General features: G+C 45.4%; 1 protein-coding gene across 1 annotated transcript in view; it reads right to left on the bottom strand.

Moving 5' to 3' along the window:
* LOC126278724 (protein FAM151B-like) overlaps window positions 1-24,501 on the bottom strand; it is a 371,546-nt gene that overhangs the window by 321,512 nt on the left and 25,533 nt on the right. The window lies entirely within an intron of this gene.

The raw sequence follows: 24,501 nt of genomic DNA on the forward strand, positions 1-24,501 counted from the left end.
CCTTCCGCTGAGACGTGCGCCGCTTACTGATCACGTGCTGAGGTCTGCTGCGCCGTGCCGTACCTTTCTCCTCACACCGGGAGCTGAGCGTGGGGAGCTGTCGAGCCCCGTATCCAAAGGATATCTAGATGTGGACATCGCGGGGGCACCAACATCCCTCGTCAAACCGACGACACGAATGTCAGCGTGACGCGGGACGCGAGCACGGCGTGCGCTCGGCTCACACGCACTGAGGAAGCTTCCTAGTATGTAGTGTGGCCCACAGGTAGCAAACCACACACTGAATTGCCGAGCACCTAACGCAAGTGCATTTTCTCACAAAGTTCAGTTGTAATGTTTAGCAGAAAGACAGAGTCGCATGGCATTGTTTGGTGGGACACCGCGGAGGATAGGTTCAGCTGGCAAATCGCAAGTGATATCCTTAACCCGCGTAAATTGTACACCTTTTAAGTCATGTAAGGGAGTTCTGTTTCCGTTACGTATGGGTGTATTGCAAGTGTGTCTAGTTTGGTGCCTGTCGCACTAAATCGAAGGTCAAACCCGATGCCAACACATAGACTGCCCCGCTCTATCAGAACCAATCTGTGACTGGACTGATGGTTTCTTGGTTGGGACAATGCGGCATCTTGGATGGAAACTCATCGAGAGATGTACAAGTTGCTTCTACGTGTGCCCCAGGCAAGCATCTTAGGACATATGTTATTCGTGTTGTATATGTATTAATGAACTTCAAAACAAATTCAAATGGTTCAAATGGCTCTGAGAACTATCGGACTTAACTTCTTAGGTCATCAGTCCCGTAGAACTTAGAACTACTTAAACCTAACTAACCTAAGGACATCACACACATCCATGCCCGAGGCAGGACTGGAACCTGCGACCGTAGCGGTCGCGCGAGTCCAGACTGTAGCGCCTAGAACCGCTCGGCCACCCCGGCTGGCGAACTTCCAAACAATATCAGTAGTGATCTCACACTTTTCGTAGATGACACAGTGTCTTGTCATGAAACACTGTTTGAAAGAATCTGTACAAGTATTCACTCAAATCCTGATAGCAATTTAAAGTGGTGTAAAAATTAGTACCTTGCTTTAGATGATAAGAACTGAAGAATTGTGCACTTCAGAAAAACAAAAAGTAAACGTATTATCTCATGATTATAATATCAATGTCCGCAGCTCGTGGTCTTGCGGTAGCGTTCTCGCTAACCCGCGCACGGATTCGATTCTCGGTGGGGTCAGGGATTTTTCCTACTTCGAGGTGACTGGGTGTTGTTGTCTCGTCTTCATCATCCTCGTTCATCCCCATTACGGTCGGAGGAAGGCAGTGGCAAACCACCTCCACCAGGACCTTGCATAGTGCAACGGTGCGGGTCTCCCGCATCGCCCCCTATGCTTCTCGGAGTATGGGACCTCATCATCATCATAATATCAATGAGTCACACCTGGAATATGTCAACTGCTGCAGCTATCTGAGTGTAACAATTTGTAACTAAAACAGGTGACACACTTCAGTGTCTTTGGTAGGACATTAGGAAAATGCAATCAGTCTACAAAGGACGTTGACTGGTTACCAAACATTCGTGCAGTCCGTCCTAGAATGTTGCTGTAATGTATAGAACCCCTGCCACACAAAACTCAAAAGAGATACTGAACAACACTGTTCAGTCTCATTAATGCGACCTTTGTAAAACTCCTGAATGACCACCTTTTTCAAAGTGGACCGCCGTGAGACGTGAAGGATGAGAGTCAGTGATGTTCTGGAAGGTGCGGGCAAGGAAGTGCACCCATGCCGAATCCAGCGCCTTTCTCAGTCGCGCTTGGTTTCTCGGTTGAGGATTCATGGCACGAACACCGACGGTCCCACAGATTCTCGACTGGATTCAAATCCGGGCGGCCAGGGGAGTGCGGCAAACTTGTCCTGGTGCTCTTCGAAGCACGCGCGTACACTGCGAGCTGAGACAAGTCGCGTTGTCCTGCTGGTAGATGGCATCGTGACGAGGGAAAACGAATTGTGTGTAGGAATATGGATTGGATTGTTTGGGGAAGGAGACCAGACAGCGAGGTCATCGGTCTCGTGGGATTAGGAAAGGAAGTCGGCCGTGCCCTTTCAAAGGAACCATCCCGACATTTGCCTGAAGTGGTTTAGAGAAATCACGGAAAACCTAAATCAGGACGGTCGGACGACGGAATTGAACCGTCGTCCTCCCGAATGCGAGTCCAGTGTGCTAGCCACTGCTCCATCTCGCTCGGTGTAGGAATATGGTCTCCAGGAACTTGTACTGATCCACCCTGCCTTCCTACCAGCGAATGTATTCCGATCTGGACGCCTTCGACTATTGTTGCAGGCTGTTTGGTTTCAGATCTTCCACGCTGTACATACCAACGGCCATCTGTCCGATGGAGCGTAAAACGTGATTTATATGTAAGGACCACCTGTCGCACTAAGTAGAGGTCTAGTTGGAAAATTGGTGTGCGGATTACAGTTTTGGTCGTGGACGGACAGCAGTCAGCATGGGTGCCCGTTGCAGAGGCCCATACACTGCAATGCTGGCTGAACGGTCGTTGAGGAGATACTGCTGGTAGGCCCTCGGTTCATCCGCGCCGTCAGATGCTCGACGGTTGCGTTTGTATTCGCCCGTACACATCTCCGTCTTCTATACGATTTTGCAGTGCCTGTGCTATTCTCAATTACGATGCAAAGTTCCTATGGACATATGTGCATATCCAAAGGAACAACCACTGCGGCGACTACAGCCGTTATGATATACATTAAATGTATTCGCAATTACGAATATGGACAACCATCGGCTGCAGAATGGAATGACGTTGAAAAATTGTGCCGAAGTTGACTCTAACCACTATGAGAGTTAAACATCTGAGGCCATCAGTCCCCTAGACTTAGAACTACTTAAACCTAACTAACCTAAGGACATCACACACATTCATGCCCGAGGCAGGATTCGAACATGCGACCACAGCAGCAGCGCGGTTGCGCCCTGAAGCGCCTAGAACCGATCGGCCACAGCGGCCGGCTGACTCGAACTCGGATTTCTCGCCTATGGCGAGCGGTCGCATTACCATTTGGCTATACGGACGCGATTCACGGCCACACTGAAACTTTCATATGTCGTCAGCCATGCGTCTACGGCCTGTACTCGTACATCCATTACGTACATTCCAGTACAGGCGAGACATTTTACTTGAAAGTCGCTTTTCCCGGTGTTGGCGGGTATATACGTTATTGCAGTGCCTGTGTTTTTCTGACTTACGATGCAACGTTTCCTTTGGACATGCATGGCTGACGACACATGGAAATTTCGGTCTGTCCGAGAGTCGTGAACTGATGGCCAAATGGATACCTCCAAGCACGACCTCTCATCTATTATACCTTTTAAAAAAAGTAGTTAGCGCAGTGGACAAAAATGAAATGTAAGGCGACAGCTCGAGATAAGCGGGAAATCGTGGATCGGTGCGGCATAAATTTTCACTGTCGTCATTCCATTCTACAGTTGATGGTTGTCCATATTCGCAACTGTGAATACATTTAATTCTTGTTATCTATGGCCCGCGGCGTAGCACAGTTGCCTCTGCGGCTGGTTTGGATATCGTCATTTTGCCGTGAGCGGTATACTTTAAACACGACGGCACGCGAATTGTTTACAAACTTTACCGCTTAGGTAATGCTTCCATCCTTGGCTGAAATGCCAGTGATCACGTTTCCTCATTGCGACTACGACTGCTTTGTTCTCCGAGTGTCTCCCCCCCCCCCCCCAACACTGACACGTTTTAATACCCGCTACTGCTGCTATTACCATCTGGCGTCTGCTGTGAGTGGTTATTACACATTGACATCGAATACAGGTGGTGGTCACATTAATGCCACTGTAACGTGTGTGAAGGACAGCACAAATGGTACAGGTTTGTCTGACGCATTAAATTGCGTGACCGGGGTTCTGGAAAAACTTAACTTGCAAACGCTTGAAGATAGACTGTTTACAAATTTCATGAAACAAATTTAAACGATAAATCTAGGAATATGGTATAGTTTCCCACGTATCTCTCCTGTAGGGATTAGGCTAATTACAGCACGCTCCATACATGAAAGGAAGGAAGATGGTTGAAATGGCTCTGAGCACTATGGGACTTAACATCTATGGTCATCAGTCCCCTAGAACTTAGAACTACTTAAACCTAACTAACCTAAGGACATCACACACATCCGTGCCCGAGTCAGGATTCGAACCTGCGACCGTAGCAGTCCCGCGGTTCCGGACTGCAGCGCCTAGAACCACAAGACCACCGCGGCCGGCAAAGGAAGGAAGAGGCCCTGGTACAGTAGGAAGTAGCCTTTGCTACGCACTGCACAGTTGTTTGTTGATTGCAGATTTGGATGTGCGTGTAGGGCTTAACGTACTCCATTAACAGTGCCACATGCCCTCACCCCAAGAGAAACTGTGGTGGAATTTGGGGCGTTCAGGAACAACACACCACCTTAGCTCCCCATGCCGGCCAAATACTGATGGTAAAGATTTCTTTCGCCACCAGGATGCGAACTGGGTACCCCCGGAATCGCGCGTCACCGCAGGCTCGTGTGTTAGTGAAGTCGGCTATTGAGTCGGTACATGCACGAGATTTACCTTAATGCAATGTTATGAAGCGCTGCTTTCTGCTACGATAAACCGCAATCGCGATAGGCTACAATCCGACCTTTATCAAAGTCGGAATTTCTCCTCCTTACACTAGGCATCACAACAACGTTTTACCAGGCAACGCCGGTGAACTGCTGTTTGTGTATGAGAAATCGGTTGGAAACTTTCCTCATGTCAGCACGTTGTAGGTGTCGCCACCGGCGCCAACCTTGTGTGAATGCTCTGAGAAGCTAATCATTTGCACATCACAGCATCTTCTTCCTGTCGGTTAAATTTCGCATCTGTAGCACGTCATCTTTGTGGTGTAGCAATTTTAATGGCCAGTAGTGGATATTCGTCTGACAGTTGCTGGATCCCGACTGACGTGAGCAACAGTACCTTGGAACTGTCTCGATAGCACCTGGTCTTCTTGCCCTGGAACTATAGTTGTGAGACGTGCTAATAGACGTCTGTCCTTCGTGCAAGAGGCGTAAGACGATCTTCTCGTCAACAAACAGCATTCAAAAGCCACTCCGTCATGCCACAAAGCAAAAATGCGCTGTGTAATCCTTCTCTATACACGAAATGTAGGTTGCGTTATTCCTATCTACTCTGTGCGCTTGCACTGTGATGCTGGTCATCCGCGTATCCAAGCATCTATATCTGTATCTGCATACATACTCCGTTAAGACACTGTATGGTGCATAGCGGAAGGTACCCTGTACCACTATCGGGGGAACTTTGCTGTTCCACTCGCAAAAGAAGCGCTGGGAAAACGACTGTCTATATGCCCCCTTTCGATAATGTTGACTGGAATCCTGTCTTCAAAATTCTGAAAGTACAGAGGTAAGATACAGGGAGCGAAAGGCTACTTACAACTCGCACAGGAACCAGACGCCAGTTGCATGATTCGCGGGGCATGAAAGGGAAGCAGTGGTTGACAAAGGATTGGCACAGGGATGTAGCCTATCCCCGAACTTATTCAATCTGCACATTGAACAAGCAGTAAAGGAAAGGAAAGAAAAATTTGGAGTACGCATTAAAGTTCAGGGAGAAAAAACAAAAACTTTGAGATTTGCCGATGACTTTGTAATTGTGTCAGGGATAGCAAAGGAGTTGGCAGAGGAGTTGAACGGAATGGACAGTGTCTCGAAAGGAGGGTAGAAGATTAACATCAACAAAATCAAAACAAGGATAACGAAATGTATTCGAACTAAATCGGTTGAAGCTCAGAGAACTAGATAAGGAAACGAGACACTTTAAGTAGTAGATGAGTTTTGTTGATGGACAGGCAATGGCAAGAAAGCGTTTCTGAACAAAAGAAATTCATTATCGTCGAATGTAAACTAAAGTGTTACGAAGTCTTTTCTGTAGCCATTTGTTTGGAGTGTAGCTTTGTATGGATGTGAAAGATGGACGATAAACAGATTAGACAGGAAAAGAATAGAAGCTTTTGAAATGTGGTGCTACAGAAGATTGCTGAATATTAGATGGGTAGATCATGTAACTAACGAGATGGTACTGAATAGAATTGGGGTGACAAGAAATTTGCGGCAGAACTTGACTAGTAGAAGTGGTCCATTGATGGGATACATTCCGAGACATCAAGGGAGCGGCAATTTAGCACAGGAGGAAGTGTGGACGGTAAAAATCTTAGAGGGAGACCAAGAGATGTAAGTTTCAGTAGTTATCCGGAGATACAGAGTCTTACACAACATAGAGTGGCACGGAGAGCTGCGTCAAACCGGTCCCGACTAAAGACCACGCGGGCCCTAGTTCTCGTATCTTCGACGTACTTACGCGAAATGTACGTCGGCAGGAATACTATAGTTCTGCAGTCAGCTTGAAATGGTGGTTATCTAAATTTACTCATTAGCGTCTTCTTCCCTCTAGAGATTCCCATTTGAGTTCACAATGCATTTTAGTACCCGGGTATTGATTGAATCTACTCCTAGCGAATCTAGCAGCCTACCTCTGAATAGATTCCTTTAGTCCGATCTCGTGGCGCTCTCAAACTTTACCAGTGCTCATGAATGGGTCGCGAAAATGTTCTGTACAGTGTCACCTTCATACACTTTCTAAGATTTTTCTAATAAACCGAAGCAGTCCATTTCCCTCTACAATCATTACCCACTCGTTCCTTTCCCCACTGCTTTCCAACGTTACGCCCAAGTATTTAATGGATGCTACTGTAGCGAATAGTACATCACTAAAACTTTATTGGAAGACTGTAGGATTGTTTTTCCCATTCATCTGCATTAGCTTAAATTTTTCTACAATTAGAGCTAGGTGCCATTTATCACACCAAACAGAAATTATGTCTAAGTGACCCTGAATCCTCCTACGGTCACCTAACGAGGACACCGTTCTGTACACCACAGCGTCATCAGCAGACATCGCAGTGCTGTTTACTCTATCCGTCAGACGGTATGTATGTGCAGAACAACAGCGGTGCCGTCACACTTTCCTGGGGCGCCCCTGACGATACACTTGTCTCTGATGAACAATGGCCGTCCAGGACTACGTACTGGGCTCTATTACTTAAGACGTCTTCGAGCCATTCATGTATCTGGGATCCTAAACCCTATGCTCAGACCTAACAATCTGCAGTGGACCACCGTGTCAAGCGCTTTCCCGAAATCTACGAATATGTAATCTGCCTGTTGACCTTCATCCATGCTTTGCAGGACATCGTGTGAGAAAAGGGCAATCCGAATTTCTCACCACCGATCCTTTCTAAATCTGTGTTAATTTCTACACAGAAGCTTTTCTGTGCCAAGAAAATTTATGAGATTCGAACATAGAATATGTTCATGAATTCTCCAGCAAACTTTTGTTAAAGATATTGGTCTGTAATTTTGCGGGTCAGTTCTTTTATCCTTCTTCTATTACACAGTCACGTGCGCTTTTTCCGGTCGGCTGGGACTTTGTTGCAAGCGAAAGGTAAGCGATAAATGATAGCAAAGTAACGGGCCAATACCACAGAGTGTAAAAACGAATTGGGATTCCATCCGGATCTGGCGACTAATATAGATGTACTGCAGGTAACGGCATTTTGATTTTTGTTGCATGTGGCTTTCATCAATGGTGAGCAGTGTTCGAGCTTTAGAGAACAGCTTTTTCGGCAATTACGTCATTGCTTGACTCTAAAGTCATACGTATTTTACAAAAATCTTGTACATTTCGGAGTTTTATGTGTGGTATGGATCTCTTTAATATCTCTAAGCATGTGAAAAGTCTGCTCTACGTTAAAAACAAGAAAAAAAGTATAGCTCAGAGGCCTCTGGAAAAGCTTCGTACTCGACAGCTGTCAGGCTCAATGCAGTGGGAGCTGACAGGACCCGTATAGCTTGCACTGGTGCACTCTGGGCGAGATCGTTCCATGTCGCTCGCTGCCAAATGCCGATTAGTTTGAGTACGATTAGCGTAACGAGTCTGCAAGGTTACCGGCAGCAGGAAAAAGCGGCGAGACGATGAGTCAGGGGCAGAAGTAGCTGCCAGAAGCGGAAAAGTTCCCAGGGGGAAGTCGGGAGAGGCGAGCGAGCGGCGGTTTCCGCGTCTGGTCACGTGGCTGCAGAGGGGCGTGGCCGACGTCCGGGGTGTTGGACGGTGTGGCGGTGGGGAGGGGTGGGGGGGGGGGGGGCGTAACAGGGGAGAGGCGGCGGCGGCTTCCGCCGACACCGACTTCCGGGTCGTGATGTGCGAGCCGTGGCCCGCGTCACGCGTTCTTGCTGCCCACCGCTTAACCTGCCACTCAACAACTCCACTACGGCCACTGCAGCACAAAAGTTGTCAAAACATGTCTAACTAATTGAGGTACAGCGACCAGATTGGATCTGTAGTCCGATTCACTTTTCTTCTACACTGAAGAGCCAAAGAAAATGGTACACCTGCCTAATTTCGTGTAAGGCCCCAGCGAGCACGCACAAGTACTGCAACACAACGTGGCATGGACTCGACTAGTGTCTGAAGTAGTGCTAGAGGGAACTGACACTATGAATCCTGCAGGACTGTCCGTAAATCCGTAAGAGTACGAGGGGGTGCAGATCTCTTCTGAACAGCACGCTGTAAGCATCCAAGGTATGCTCAATAATGTTCATGTCTGTGGAGTTTGGTAGCCAGCGGAAGTGTTTAAACTTAGAAGAGTGTTCCTGGAGGCACTCTGTGGCAACTGTCGACGTGTGGGGTGTCGCATTGTCCTGCTGGAATTGCATAATGGACATGTACGGTTGCAGGTGATCAGACAGGATGCTTACGTCGTGTCACCTGTCAGAGTGGATCTTGGAGTATCAGGGGTCCCATATCACTCGAACTGCACACGCAACACACCATTACAGACCCTTGACCAGCTTGAACAATCCCCTGTTGACTTGCAGGGTCCATGGATTCACGAGGTTGTCTCCATACTCGTACACGTCCATCTGCTCGATACGATTTGAAACGAGACCCGTCCGACCACTTAACACGTTCCTAGTCATCAACAGTCCAATGTCTGTGATGTGTCATGCAGTCATCAAGGGTACAAGATTGGGCCTACGGTTCCGGAAGCCCTTATCGTTGATGTTTGGTTGAAAGGTTCGCACGCTGAAACTTGTTGATGACCCAGCTTCGAAATCTGCAGCAGTTTGCGAAAGAGTTGCACTTCTGTGATGTTGAACTATTCTCTTCAGTCATCGTTGGTCCCTTTCTTGCAGGATCTTTTCCCGGTCGCAGTGATGTCAGAGATTTGATGTTTTACCGTATTACTGATATTCACGGTGCACTCGTGAAACGGTCGTACTGGAACATTCCCACTTCATCGCTACCTCGGAGATGCTGTGTCCCATCGCTCGTGCGCCGACTACAACACCACATTCAAACTCACTTAAATCTTGATAACCTGCCATTGTAGCAGCAGTAACCGATCTAACAACTGCGCCAGACACTTGTTGTCTTATATAGGCGTTACCGACCGTAGCGTCGTATTCTGCCTGTCTGCATATCTCTGTATTTTGACACGCGTGCCTATACTATTTTCTTTGACGCTTTTTTGTATTTTATGTGATGTTGCTAAATGGTGACAAGCTGCAGGATCCTTGACAGGGTATGGAGCAAAGGAAAATGTCAACCGGAAATACGGCCTGAAATGCGTTGCAAGGGAGGTAGGCCAACTTTAACGTGGAGATTAAAGAGTTCTGACAGTGTGGGTTTCAGTAACTGTAAGCACGCTTGAGAACACATCACACAAATCGGAATGTTGTGTTATGTACTAGTGTTTTACCTACGCGCTTAAGTGGTTACTAATATTGTCCACGGCACCTGCCTCGTAGAACGCGTGTAGGCTTTATTTCTACGGACTTGTGTCCGTGACGATGGTGTAGCATACACACCATGCACACCCTTCTTGAGGTTGCGGCCAGGTCACTAGTAGAGTCAGAGGAACCCCACTTGGCTGGTACGTTCTGATGTTGCCTTTCGGTCCCTGAAATCTACAGCGTCAAACATCCTTTACACCATCTTCAGGTGCGAGCACTTCCCTTTTCTGGCCATCTGTATGACTTTATGACTTTCTTTGCTGCTTATCTTCTCACCGATTGTTTCCTGCAGTTTTTTATATGCAACAAAATCAATCTGTATGGGCATAACCGAATTTTCTCCGTATTTTTCTTATTTGCAGTTTTGGATGACGACAGACGCACTGTTATCGCCATTTGTGCGGCCATAGTATCCGCATCTGCTTTACAACTATTAAAGCTGTGTTAAATCCGTCTTCGCAACCTCTAAAAATGCGAGTACGTGTTTCAGTTTATCATTTAAAACATCATTGGTGGTAGCAATTTGTCTGATATCAGTTTACATCTAGAATGAATTGCTTGCATATTTTCCGGGTATTTGTGCGTGTTGCACAGATGTTTTCGGTCTCATTTGACTTTAACTCGCAGCATACATACTTCCTGACTGTAAGTGTTCTGGCTCCTCAGTTGACCTCACGAAGCTGAGTACACGCCGCACCAATCCTCTCATCAAGGGAAAAAAAATCCCTTGCAGCACCGAGAATCGAACCCGGGTCCCCGGCATAGGAGTCAGCTGCGCCGACACTCAGATACGGAGACGGAGTCTTGACGGAAAACCCAGAAAATACTGAACCACTAAAATTTATTTATGTTCTTGTGGATAAACGTATGAGTATGTACTACACGTGCATCATACTTGTACACCATAAAAACCAGAGTATTTGTTCAAAATGACTGCCACTAATGTATACATAAAGCATTGGCGTATGAAACTTTTGCTACTCTCTCCAAAAACCCTGCTGTTCGCAGCAGAACCATTCAGTTATTACAACACATTGGGCCATACCATGAACACCGCGAATAAATGCTGCCATTTTAAAATCACAGTATTTTCATGATATTGAAGGCGTGGATTAAAATTTCATCATTACTCGAGATTATTGTGGGTATTTTCAGTACGGAAAACGGCCACTCCTTTGAGGAGGAATAGCCAGAGTACATGACGGCGTATCTAACTTTACTGGAAGTGCTGAGATGGAGATCGCAACACACCACCACCAGTGGACATATGCACTTGCAGCTCATTGCAATCTTTCAGACTCTGAGGGGTGCCGAATCGTTGACATGAGGAATATGGGAACATCGTACCGAGAGATCACACAGATGGCTGGTGTAGGGCAGTGACTTTAGAAAGTGTGGTGTGGAGAGGGGTGCAGGACAACAACGGATCCTCCCAGAGCTCCGCACCACGAGTAGGTCGTACGACTCCTTGGCCAGTAGGCGGATGAGAAAGTCTGAATCCGAGCAGAGGTTACACGCAGTGTCATCACGAACCGTTGGGGAACAGGTTACTGGAAGTTGGTTTGAGGTCTAAATTTGTCACACACCATTTACCGCTGACAGCACATCACGAACATCAGAAACTAGCGTGGTACAGAGCCAGAGTCGCCTGGGACATTGAGTGGCGTGCTGTGGTGTTCAGCGATGGGCTCCTCTCTGTGGCGGTCAGATCAAGGACTACGGAAAGACACAGGAAACAGCGAGTCGCCCTTTCCAACCCTTTGAATCGTATCAGTCATTACGTCAGAACTGATTTGTTAATCGCTTAAAGGCGGCTGAATGCTTGTCTCTATGTGGCGAGAATGGTATATGTATATTAGATTGGTTCATAGGTTTGTAGCGTTTTTATTATGCATGTTGGTATTCCGGTTGCTATGGGTTTATTTATCGACTGTCATTTACTATTTGTAGCTCACTGTTGATATTTGAGTTTGAATATTGCCCTATTGTCCTTTGGACATAGTGAGTGTAGCTGTCGACACTAGAAACCTGAGTACCAAGCGGAGAAGTAGGAACACATCCGACGTATTCTTCTGTATGAGTTCAGTAGAGGGGTGCAGCAGCAAAGGCAGCGAGAAACTTTCGCACTTTGTATGGAGATAATGCCATTGGACAGGGCACGACGAAAAAGTAATTACGTCGTTTAAGGAGGGTGGTTTTGACATTGATGACTCTCCGCGTTCAAGAAGACCTCCGATGTTTTATGAAGATCGTTTAAACGCAGAAATGCACAACGATCCATGTCATTGTGCTCGAGAACTGACAAAGGTGACTACGCAGATGGCCAGACCAGTGCTAGGAACACGCTCACCGAGATTAGCTCAGTGAGCGGGCCTTAATAGTAGCTTTGTAAATCATCAAAAAACTGGTTCAAATGGCTCTGAGCACTATGGGACTTAACGTCTACCGTCATCAGTCCTCTAGAACTTACAACTACTTAAACCTAACTAACCTAAGGACATCACACAACACTCAGTCATCACGAGGCAGAGAAAATCCCTGACCCCGCAGGGAATCGAAACCGGCAACCCTGGCGTGGGAAGCGAGAACGCTACCGCACGACCACGAGCTGCGGACTGTAAATCATCTGGCACACCTGTAACGATGCAAGGTAGATAGTCTTAGAATAACCCAGTGTAGTCAAATAGTTAGATTAACCCCGTCCATAGTAAGTGCCATTAACCAATTAGTATAAGCTGCTTTGTTATGTATGATAAAAGGACCCAATAATTAAATAAGGTGGTGGGTTATTGTGTATAACATAGTGTTGTTGTTCATGAATCACTTGTGCCATAATACTTGTTTTCAATTGTACTAATATTTTGTGTTGTATCAATAAAGATTTTTTTTTAAAAAAAGAGAAGGTGATTAACTGTAATCATTACACTATCGTGAGACATTTGCGTGCAATGTGGAAAGTTCGGCCGGCCGCGGAGACCGAGTGATTCTAGGCGCTTCAGTCCGAATCCGCGCGACTGCTACGATCTCAGGTTCGAATCCTGCCTCGGGCATGGGTGAGTGTGATGTCCTTAGGTTAGTTAGGTTTACGTAGTTCTAAGTTCTAGGGGACTGATGACCTCACATGTTAAGCCCCATATTGCTCAGAGCCATTTGAACATTTTTTTTTTTTTTTTTTTGAAAGTTCAATGGTCGGGTTTATGGGTACCGCATGCTCTCAGCCAAAATTACAGAAAACAGCAGGTGGCATATGTGAATCTCTGCATGGTTCAAATGGCTCTGAGCACTATGCGACTTAACTTCTGAGGTCATCAGTCCCCTAGAACTTAGAACTACTTAAACCTAACTAACCTAAGGACATCACACTCGTCCATGCCCGAGGCAAGATTCGAACCTGCGACCGTAGCGATCGCGCGGTTCCAGACTGTAACGCCTAGAACCGCTCGGCCACCCTGGCAGGCGAATCTCTGTTTGATCGTCATAAATTGGCTCGTGAACAACACAGAGCATATCTATCCTGTATCGTTACTGGTGTCGAGAAATGGTTTCTTTACGCTAAAATAACGAAAAGAAGCGAAAGTCTGATCTGGAACAGAGCAGCAGTTCACCGTTAAAGGCCTGTGCGCATCCACAAAAGATAAGTAGCTATCCACGACGTGAACCAGAACACCACCGACCGAGCGAGGTGGTGCAGTGGTTAGCACACTGGACGTACATTCGAGAGGACGATAGTTCAATCCCGCGCCCGGGGATCCTGATTAGGTTTCCCGTGATTTCCCTAAATCGCTTGAGGCAAATACCGGGATGGTTCCTTTGAAAGGGCACGGCCGATTTCCTTCCCCATCCCTCCCTAGTCCTACGAGACCGGTGACATCGCTGCGTGGTCTCCTCCACCAAATCAAACCAAACCAGAACACCACCGACCTCAGCAAAGATTGTTGACAGATACCTTTTGAGTATTTTGGTATATCGGACAAGTGGTCTGGTTACAGACTAATTTGATTTCGTTTGATTTCTCGTCCTCATGTACGTTTTATCTGTGTTGCACTGAAAAGATCCGAATAACGCTGCGAATGTCGAGGTATGCCCTTTGTGACTTGTTTGGAAATACTTGTTCTATCCACTTATGGTATTTGTTGTCAACAACAGTAAACCCCACTCTGTTCTCTCTCTCTCTCTCTCCAAGTGTCTCTTTTCCCTCCGGCTGAGTCAGTTGCTCGTCAGCTGTGATGTACAGCACTACCTATAGATGACTGCTGGAGAGGTTGCCGAAATACACCTCGTGTATGGGTTCACTGAATGCAATGGAAGACGTTACGTTAAGAAGATCTCCCATCGACGGCAAACCCATTACACTACTTTTGTCCGTTTGAGAGCTGTTGAATTTCTCTGTTTTGTGTTGTTGTATAAGAGTTGGACTACTTATTAGATGTGTTATAATACGTGTGTTCTCATGAACGCAAAGAAGAATTGTAGAACGCCTCATTAGATGTAGCATGTGATCTGATGGTTCTCATTTTGACAGGATAAATAAATCAATAAGTAAGTCAAATAAAAGTATTTCTACAGAAAAAATATGCTCAGGAAATTATGGCAGTACAAAAATATGTATGCTAAATAGGCCTACACAAAGAGTTTTCTGATGGTACACCTACTGACATGGCTGTTAGATTCCCGCTACAGGAGTCATAGAATGAGCTCCAGTAATTTCTTTAGACTACTGCATACTACTGTCTACAACAAACTACCGAAATGAAAGAAATGGATAGTTACCATCGACGAAATTGTTTCAATCCAGCAAAACTCTCGGAAGATAAATATCTGTATAGAATGCCTAAACTATTCTACATTATCACCGGATCGTTCCATTTACAAAACTTTAGCTATCTTTTGGCAAAATAAAAAGGAAGTCAATACTGACGTTGCCATCGACAAAATATCACAATCTGTCAGGCATTATACAATTAATGAGTAGCGCTCTTGCTACACACAGTGGCTGGACGGAACAGAAAGATCGTCGCCTGGTGTTACCACCTCATTCCGGGACTTGTTTCGCGTCTTATCTGCAACGCGCTGACATCTTTTGTTTGCCAAACTGAAAATGTGATTAATGGTCCTTCTGTCCATAAGATATCTCACCACCTCTTATATGGAGGAGGACATAAAAACAAGTTCTCTGCACATAAAGGCGTTGGATAAAAATGGTATGAACAACCTTGTAAGAACACCTCACTGCGACGCTAGTTTTCGTGTAAAGCACTGACCTACTAGCAAGGTGGCGCGTCATTGGCCTCGTGTTCCCGTCGTCGCGGTCCGCGCTCAGATTTAGGTTTTCTGTGCTTTCTTTAAGTGGTTTAATGCGAATGCCGGGATGGTTCCTTTGAAACAGCACAGCCGACTTTCCTCTCAAACCCGAGCTTGCGCTCCGTCTCTAATGACCTCGACGTCGATGGAACGTTCCTTCTTTTCTAGCAAGCACTGCGTTGGCGCAAACACATTCCCCTAAAGGTATTGTACTCGCGTCACTCATATTAACGTTTTGCATATTCATACAGACCGTAAGAACACGGCTGACACAGCGTGGACGATCTCTTAAAATGCAGCGTCTGCGCCTTGCAACTAACTGTCGTGCTGCTGTGTTTACCTCACACGCCAGAAGAGGCATGCGTTCAGGTCCATTCATAGTGCTCCACGTCTGTGCGTGCGTGATTGCATTCACACCCAGATGGAGTTACGCACGTTGTTTCAGTGATCTAAATGTCCACTTTGCTACAAGTAATTGTCACCGCTACCGGTATATTTTGAGACAGAGGCGTAGAAAGAAGCGCTAGTACTTGAACAGTTAATATTTTTAGCGTAACACTTGTTTGAAAGTGGTGGAAGAGAGAAAGATGGCAAGGTGTATACTGTTTAACAACGATTTTGAAGTAACACTTGATCCTGTTAGGCCAGTGATAGGGAAGGAAAGTACGTATTACAGAGAAACTATATCAGTGGCGGCACTTCCAGTTTTAGCTACTGGTGACAAGTATCCCAGCTTTAAATTCCAGGTCAAGCAAGCTACTGCATCGAAGTCTAACGTTGTCCCAGCGTTTAAATTCAGCCTCTAAACTGAAGAGCATTGTGGTTTGATATCGAGCAAGGTTTCTGATTGATGTGGAGTTTCTCGAACTGTTTGGGGACTTTGGAGGGCAAATATATGGTGTTGCAGTACCCGTATGACAGAGAAAGCGACTATTTCATCTACAAGCAGGATTTCAGGGTTCCTATACGAACTCTCTTCGACACAAACTATTTATCGATTAAGCAGCTCGTACAGTAAAGCGGACGGCTTCGGTGCAGCGCCACGAGCCGCGTTTTGCAACATGTACTCGTCGGAAGCAAAAGCTTTTTATTTCCCGGTTGTATTTACTTGTGAGGAACTGTAGACCGCCATTTCGTTTCACGCTGGCTTTATAATCCGCCGAATTAATCAATCAGAAACAAGGGAATACACAATGACGCTCTTCATATTTCACGGGTTTCTCGTCAGACTACTCGGCCAAAGTGCTTACTCGAACGTGAATTCGAATGTGTGCGAAAAACTGAACCTCTCGACAGGGAGACGTACTAAAGCAAAGCTCCAAACGCAGGGAACCACGGACAGGTGCACGACTGTTCACTCGCGCCCCTGCGCTCATTGTCGGGTGCGCGGATATCGGACGCATGAGTCACCCCGCGTCGCTGCATGCGCCTCCTTGCCTCTTGCTACAAAGGTCGCATGCACGGAAATGTACGTCAACGTACTTCACACTGAAGTACAAAATGGTATAAGTTTAAAAATATACATACAAGAGAAAATAAATAATTTTGCTTTTAGAAATTATTGAGAACCGAATGTTTCCTTAGTGAGAGACTCCACACTAAAACTTCAATTGTTTTCAAAAGTATTTTAATGGCTATATCATATCTATCCCATAACGATTTGAATGCATTCGAATTACGTGTAAGATATATTTGAAATACGGGCTGAGGGAGGCGGTGGCACACAGGCAGCTCTAAAAGCGGTCGAGATGGTGCCTGCGCATTAGACGCTTGCATCAGATGCGGCACGGGCAAGATGTGCTGATGGCCAGACACAGCAAGTTTGCACAGGGTCGTCTAGTCCAAGTATCTCAGGCAAAATAAAGATACTCTTGGGTCTTGCATAAGCTTTGTTACAGTTCAATATGATGTGTTTGCAGAGTGAAGAGTGTAGGGGTCCCACCAACGTTTATCACACTCCCAGAAGAAGATCTGCTTATGCAGAGATCAACGACGGATCAAGGAAGGAAAAGTGAAGAAAAGCGCTATCCTCACCTTGAAATTACAGGCAGAAGAAGTCTTACAGGAGCAGGAAGGGAAAATGTATGGTGTTGGTGAATTGTAATGGGGATGTGTCTTGTACTAACATTAACTTTTTACAAAAGTTTTAAAATCTAGTGTCTGACTGGAGGGTTGAGGGATTTCCACCATTCACAGGTCTATTAAAGTGGAACACCTACAGCCGTTTAAAAATGGTTCAAATGGCTCTGAGCACTATGGGATTTAACTTCTCAGGCCATCAGTCCCCTAGAACTTAGAACTACTGAAACATAATTAACCTAAGGACATCACACACATCCATGCCCGAGGCAGGATTCGAACATGCGACCGTAGCGGTTGCGCGGTCTCAGACTGAAGCGCCTAGAGTCACTCGGCCGCACAGGCCGGCGTTCTAAAGCCGTCCTTACGATGTCATTTACTGTATGCGTACCAGTTTCGGTGTTTCGGTGCTTCGGTGCACCATGTTAAGGCCTTAACTGACGCTCAGAGGAGGTTGGTAGTTGATGGTTGGAGACTCAACATATTTGTTTCAGACAGTCAGTGAAAACCAGTTTACCGTGCGGGGTAGCCGCGAGGTCTGTGGCGCCTTGCCACGGTGCGTGCGGCTGGCCCCGTCGGAGGTTCGAGTCCTTCATCGAGCATGGGTGTGTGCGTTGTCCATAGCGTAAGTTAGGTGAAGTAGTGTGTAAGCTCAACAGTTTGGCCCCGTAAGACCTTACCACAAATTGCCAAAAATTCAGTTCGTAGACATTGACCACTGATGAATCGTGTGTAAGACTGGAGTGAACTCCCTCACCATTAGTTAAGGCCTGGAGAGGATGCACTGAAGCACCGAAACACCTAGCCATATAATAAACAACATCGTAAGGATGGCTGTAGATCTTCCATTTTATTGCGTTTTCCCGTTAAGTCCAACGTCAACTTTTTTATGCTGAATATTAACCAATCCTAATGACATTTTTGCAGTAAATACTCTTGAGATTTTTCTTACTTACACACAGTTATATTATCAAAAACGTAGTTTTCCTATTATCTCAGCTTTGTACTGATAATTAAAGAAAATTTAATTTTGGAAATTGTAAAAAACACTGAAAGTAAATTAATAACATTCCTCATAAAATGAATGCGTAGAACTGTTGAACAATATCTTGTGAATGAACCTAAAAATTATGGAATGTGAAAATTGAGCTCTGAATACTAAAAGCTGGTTTTGAATAATCCCATTAACATAACATTAAAAGTTCAAAACTAAAAAAAAATGAAGTTCTGCACATGGAAACTTGTATGTATCTACATCTTTCCGCGATAAACATGATTTTACAACTCGGTTGAAATTTCAAAGTAGAAGGCAATTTAAGTTTCTGAGTGAAATCGCTACTCAAAATTCAGTTGGCCTTTTAGCAATTCACGCTGTTTCAGGCATTCTTTGGGAATGACGCAATAGCCGAATTAGAGGTAAGACGTAAACAGGAGAATATACTTATTTACAGTGCAAGCGGACAGTGTTTTCGTTTGTAAGAACGCCGCAGGTTTGTGGACGCGAGCGAACAGCGGCGACGTGCAGGGCGAGCTGTACCTGGCCCGCGAGAGCAGGATGAAGGCCTGCACGCCTTAGGCGTAGCGCCAGACTCGTTTTAATCTCGTGCGAGGTTTACTCTGCAGCCGTAGAGACACCGCTTCGCTCCGCGCCGCCTTTCGCAAGAGCCACGTGAAGGTGAGTCGCGGCCCCGTGAACTGGACCTCCAGCCTGGCACGCCACGTGAGGCGATCCGGCTTCCCACAAATGGATGCTTCGTCACCAGCCAGCACATCCACTACAGGCGCTGATGCACTCACTCACAATGTTCATGACAACAGCGGAAAATCTTAGTACACAGTCTGTATTGTTTCAGTAAGGTTTCTAGTTGTGTCGATTTCTATATGTTACTTATTAAAATGAAATAGCTCGGTTTATGAAACAGTCCAATACTGTCGTTCGACACCAGGAAGCCAGATGTCAACGGGTGGTCTGCCCGGTAGGGTTCAATCCTCGGTCCATCGCTTTACTCGCTGAGTATTAATGATAGCTCATCTGTCCTTCACTCTTGTACACTTACCGCAAATACGCTGACGATATGCAGTTGTATTCCAGTGCTAATCCTAAGAACACTACTGTTGCCCTATTAGGTACGAATGAGCATATTCCTTCACTACCAAAATAGATACAAAAAGTCCATCTTAAACTAAACCGTAGCAGGTCATCCTCGTGTCACGCCAAAAGTGGATCAGTGAACATTCCTGTGTTACAATTGGTCTGATACTTCTTAATTACCGTTTCAAAAAGCAGAAAAAGACTTCGGTATAATCTTGGACGCGCATCTAAATTGAGAAGAACAAGGTGTTGCAGCATGCGGCAGCAAGTGATGTCTTTTCCGAACAGGCCGTGTAGGCCCAACGGCACCGACCAGCCGCCCTGTCATCCTCACTCAGACCATAGGCGTCACTGGATGCGGATATGGGTCAGCATGTGGTCAGCACACCGCTCTCCCGGCCGTCTGTCAGTTTACGAGACCGGAGCTGCTCGGTTTGCCTCACAAGGGTTGAGTGCAACCCGCTTGCCAACAGCGCTCGGCAGACCGGATGGTCACCCATCCAAGTGCTAGCCCAGCCCGACAGCGCTTAACTTCGGTGATCTCACAGGAACCGGTGACACCACAGCGGCAACGCCGTTGGCCTTTTCCGCCTACAAGCGATCGAAAAATTGATAAAAATACTTCCACGTCAAATTAAACAGAAATTTGCCCACTCTTCAGTCGTGGCAAAACTTTGCTACTGTGATGTAGTGCAATACGGCACAAATAGGAATAAAAACTCGTGACGAATCGAGCTAGCTATTGCGCATCACACAAGCGTCTTCTAACCAATCTGGGTGCCTATAGAATATCGCCCCAGTTCTGCAACTGGATTTCGTGATTTCCCGTCAGAAAGGTCACAGTTCGTAGTAGCAGACGGAAAGTCATCTAGTAAAACAGAAGTAATATCCGGCGTTTCCCAAAGAAATGTTATAGGCCCTCTATTGTTCCCGATCTATATTAACGATGCTAGGAGACACTTTGAGTAGCAGTCTTAGATTGCTCGCAGATGATACTGTCATTTACCATCCTTTAAAATCACCAGACGATCAAAACGAAGTGCAAAATGTTTTAGTTAACATATATGTATGATGCGAAAAGTGGCAGTTGACCCTGAATAAAGAAAAGTGTGAAGTTATTCACATAAGTACTAAAATAAATCCGCTAAATTTCGATTACCCCATAAGTCAACTAAATACTTAGGGATAACAGTTACAAATAACCTACACTGGGACGATCACATAAATAATGTTGTGGGCAGAGTAAACCAAAGACTGCGATTCATTGGCAGATCGCGTACAAGGTGCAACAGGTCTACTAAAGAGACTGCATACACCACGCTTTCCCACCATGCCCTGGAGTGTTGTTATGCTGTGTGGGATTCGCATCAGGTGGAATTGACAGATGACATCGAAAAAGTTCAAAGCAGTGCAGCTCGCTTTGTATTATCGCGAAATAGGGGAGATAGTGCCACAGACATGATACTTGAATTGCAGGGGCAATCATTAAAACAAGGGCGTTTCTCGTTGCGACAGAATCTTCTCATGAAAATTTCAATCTGCAGTTTTCTCCTCCGATTGGGAAAACATTGTGTTGGCTCCCACATACATAGGGAGAAATGAAAATTACGATAAAATAAGAGAACTCAGGGCTCGCAAAATTTAAGTGCCCGTTTTTCCCGATCGCCGTTTGAGAGTGGAACGGTAGAGAGACAGAATGAAGGTGTTTCATTGAACCTCTGCCAGGCACTTTATTGTGAATAACAGAGTAATCGCGTAGATGTAGATGACAACGCAAGAGAGCAACATTCGGTTGTATGATCACGTGAATCAATCCTACACTCAATTCGGTTGGAAACGACAGCCTCGGTGGTGTGATTTGTACACGTTTTGTTTACTTCATCGGCCGCTTCTTCACTGATGTCGTTAGCAGCGCCTCTCCTCACGTACACAACACTTATCATCATTACACAGCTGCAATGCCAGAGTGGACACAACAAGTATCTTGACTGTACCGCCGGCCGCGGTGGCCGAGCGGTTCTAGGCGCATCAGTCCAGAACCGCACGACTGCTACGGTCGCAGGTTCGAATCCTGCCTGGGGCGTGGATGTGTGTGATGTCCTTAGGTTAGTTAGTTTTAAGTATTAAGTTCTAGAGGACTGCAGACCTCAGATGTTAAGTCAAATAGTGCTCAGAGCCATTTGAACAATTATTTTCTGTACCCTTGCACAACAGTAAATATTTCTCCATCGCTTTCTATATTTTGGCCATACGACTGTTGAACAAATTACCCAGTAACTTGGGTATTATACAGAACAATTCTTCAGTATTATTAATTATCTTTTACCATCGTCGTAGCTTTCCTCTTGGTATATCCCAGCTTCCTCCCTCCTGTCCCACAAGAAACGGGCATCTCTGTCAAACGGTAAAGTATCTGTGCTTTCCTCCTCATCTCGTTCTATTTCTTTTCTTTCTTTCATGTCTTCTGCTCATCTTATCCTATTTTTTCTCGGTCTTTCCCTGACTAATTGTCTTCTTGTCCCACTCAATTTCTGTATTGTTGCCCCACGTTTATGCTTGATTCCTTTACTGACATTCGACGAGAACGTGATAAAGAAACTGCTTAATACCATGTTGATAAGACTGAGTTCTCTTAAATTCTATTTGTTCATCACTGTTCCTATTCCAGAAGCATATTTTCACTCTGCAGCGTATTGTGCGTTGATATGAAACTTCGTGGCAAATTAAAACTGTATGTCGCACCGAGACTCGAACGCGGGACCTCTCCCTTCCGCGGGCAACTGCTCTACCGACTGAGCTAGTCAAACACAGCTCAACAGCCGTCCGCACAGCTTCAATTCTGCCAGTACCTCGTCTCCTACTTCCCAAACTTCACAGAAGCTCTCCTGCGAACTAGTACTCCTGGGAGAAAGGATGCTACGGAGACATGGCTTAGCCACAGCCTGGGAGATGTTTCCAGAATGAGATTTGCACTCTGCAGCGGGGTGTGCGCTGCTATTAAACTTCCTGGTAAATTGAAACGGGTTCTGAGCCGAGCTTGGGTAGTTCATTTGGTTGATGTCTTACGTGGTCATTTTCAACTGTTAAATTAATTGTTTAATTGCATTGCTGCATATATAGTTCCTCTTGTTTAACTCTGTGTAGCATCATGCTTTCACTTGGATTGTATTTTCTTTGAATAGTGGACACATGTGGTGTAACTGAAAATATTTCCTAAGTCTCAAATGTATTTCTCTAGTCCTTAGGTCACTGCTTCAGAGCTCTATTCTCCGTGTGCTGTGAATGTTGGGAAAGATCTTAGTGTCATGTGTAAAAACAATGTTTTTGTTTATAAATTATGTGTGAAAGCATTACAAGAATACTTTGAAATACTTTGAAAATGAAGTTTTTAAATGGAATATTAAGATACACTTTTAATCTGCCAGGGAGTTTCATCGTGCCTATTGCCATAATAATTAAAATATTATTAATGTTGCATATTGCTCCTTTACTAAACAAACTGTGATGTTTACTCACTGACGTAGTATGGTTAGATGCACTGATCTTGCCAGATGAAATAAATGCATTTATAAAAATGAATAAATATATCTATATTCCTTTATTCCGCGAGTGTGTAGTGGAAAATTCTCCTGTCCCTAACACCCCTTTTCTGGGTCCGTTAGCGCATGGTGCGTGGGAAGGACGAACGACGGCAAAGGGTAGGTTCGCGTGCTGGAACAGATGCAGCAGTGATGTTCGAATAATAAACTAGCCACGCCAGCACACAAAAATAGCTAATTATTGCTCAGAAGTCAACAGTCTCACACAAAAAGCTGCACAATTAAAACTGATAGCACTCCGTATCACGCGGCGAGGTTTGATGATACCAGGGAGTCCAACTGGATGAAAAGGAGGAATTTTATGGCAGACATGAAGCTACCTACAAAAAAGCAGTGAAAATTATGCACAAGTTTGTGCAAGCCAGTACCATGAATTACAAGCTACCGTTGCGTGCCGTTATGGCTCTCCACAACGCTATCTTAGGTGCCGCAGTTGGCATCGCGGTCAATGCTTGAGCGCATCAGCTGCGATTCAAGAAATGCAGATCCAATTAGACTACTAGCGCACGGGAGCGTTTTGCTCGGGCTTACTGTGGTTTCTGGTACAGCAGATGTGGAGGCTGTACTGCTGATACCTGGGGATCTGCCCCATGGACGTTCAGGTGCGATACGGACCAGCTTGCTACAGTTTAAGTTGAGGCAGACTCAACTGAGTGCAAGTGATTACAGGAGTAAATATTAATAAAAAAAAGTTCAACAACCGTGCCAGGAGAACAGATAAATGGCAGCATGATTCTCACGAAAGTTTCCCGTCACCGCTCCACTTGCTGTTATAACGATGTGGGGTTCAGTTGTTCATGAACTTTACATAGCTTTAACAAGACTTTGAAACGACAGCAGAAACTTTGCGTCCTTCTCATAACATACACCAAATGTATAACAAGTGTATAACAGTTAAGAACGATAATAGCAAACGAAAAATAACTCTCAACACTTCAAAGACAAGGGAAGTAAAAATATAAAATTATCATGGTACATATAAAATTACTAACATACTAAACTGAGAGTGTCAATTGAGAATGTAGATAAATAATGTACTGAAGATAGCACAGAAAGTGGCACAACATATCTGGGAAAAATAAATATTTATTTTGGTTCAGTGTCCGACCCCAGGTTCCCTACCTCAAATTGTTCAGTGGACGGTCCTCTACGTGCGCTATATTTTTGCATGCTCTTACGGAAACACCCTGTATGATACCAGCAATGAAGCTGACATACCTGATGAATGTGTTGAACAACTGGCTACAGTGAAGTATCACTGACATCGAGGTATACTAGGTAAATGAAAATAGATAGAATGAAGAGTAAAAAAAAACTGGAATTGCCCAAGTTTGTCGGAATGCACAATGGACATGAATGGATGCAGCTGATCGTAAGGATGCATACGTACGTGTCACCTGTCAGAGTCGTATCTAAACGTATCAGGGGTCCCATATCAGTTCAACTGCAGAAACCCCACACCATTACAGGGCCTCCACCAGCTTGAACAGTCCCCTGGTGACATGCAGG

This window comes from Schistocerca gregaria, chromosome 6, assembly GCF_023897955.1.
Source record: "Schistocerca gregaria isolate iqSchGreg1 chromosome 6, iqSchGreg1.2, whole genome shotgun sequence".
NCBI lineage: Eukaryota > Metazoa > Arthropoda > Insecta > Orthoptera > Acrididae > Schistocerca > Schistocerca gregaria.